Genomic DNA, 984 nt, shown 5'->3' on the forward strand with positions numbered 1-984 from the left:
CCACATCGGAAAGGATACGGAACACTGACTCTGATAACACGACTCGACATTTCACTGACGTTCGCTTTTTATTTTTTGACAGTAATCCGTACTGAATATGAAATTAAAATTCTCTTTACTTGTTTTCTCAACACGTATTAAATTAAAGACCGGTTTGTAAATTAATCTGACGTTAATTTGTATAAATCCATCACAGTAATGCTTAAAATACACCGCCTCGAGCTCATAAAAATTTTGATGTCAGGCATCACAATATTAACATCAATTTATGCTCATATTAATACGAAACGTATTCATAATTATGCAGCTCGAATACATTTTTCATTATAATTATAAATAATAATATAATTAACTCTTTAATTAATATACATTAACTGTCTTGTTTTATTATTTGTGAAATTTAAATTACATATATCTGTGGTGTACAGGGATAAACTACGGAAGTCAATGTCATCGTCAAAAGACAGGATCAGGGAACACAAAAATAATCAGAAGTGGGTTGCCTTCTGGATGAGATTATAATAATATGTTATTTTCAATAGCTACGCCTGTATCACAACATTAAAGCTTGTCACGTAAACGAAACGCCTATTCAATATTAATAATGTTTGATACACTTGGCGCGTTTGTTTCTTGTGATTTATAACCTGACCGTCATAAATTAATAAAAGGAGATTTTGCATTTATATCAGCTTATTGATCGGCAGTTTTGTATTAGCTTTTGTCACTTACTGCAATTTTCTGCTCCTCTCTCCCATGGGTTCTCTTAACTTAAATTAATAATGTAAATTCAGTAAGCAAATTTGAATCCATGGCGACCTCAGTCTTAGGTAAGTGCTCCCGAGACATTCCAAGTCATAAAAAATATGCTTCACACCAAGTGTAGGATTCCATGATACGCCCGATTGATACCGGTTGTGATGCGGAGCGAGCTTGGTTTGGTGGGGTCATTAACTTCAATGTGCACATCACTGTTTAAAAAAT

Source organism: Rhyacophila brunnea, unplaced genomic scaffold (genome assembly GCF_057557595.1).
Source record: "Rhyacophila brunnea isolate RB1 unplaced genomic scaffold, BYU_Rbru_1.0 scaffold_10, whole genome shotgun sequence".
NCBI lineage: Eukaryota > Metazoa > Arthropoda > Insecta > Trichoptera > Rhyacophilidae > Rhyacophila > Rhyacophila brunnea.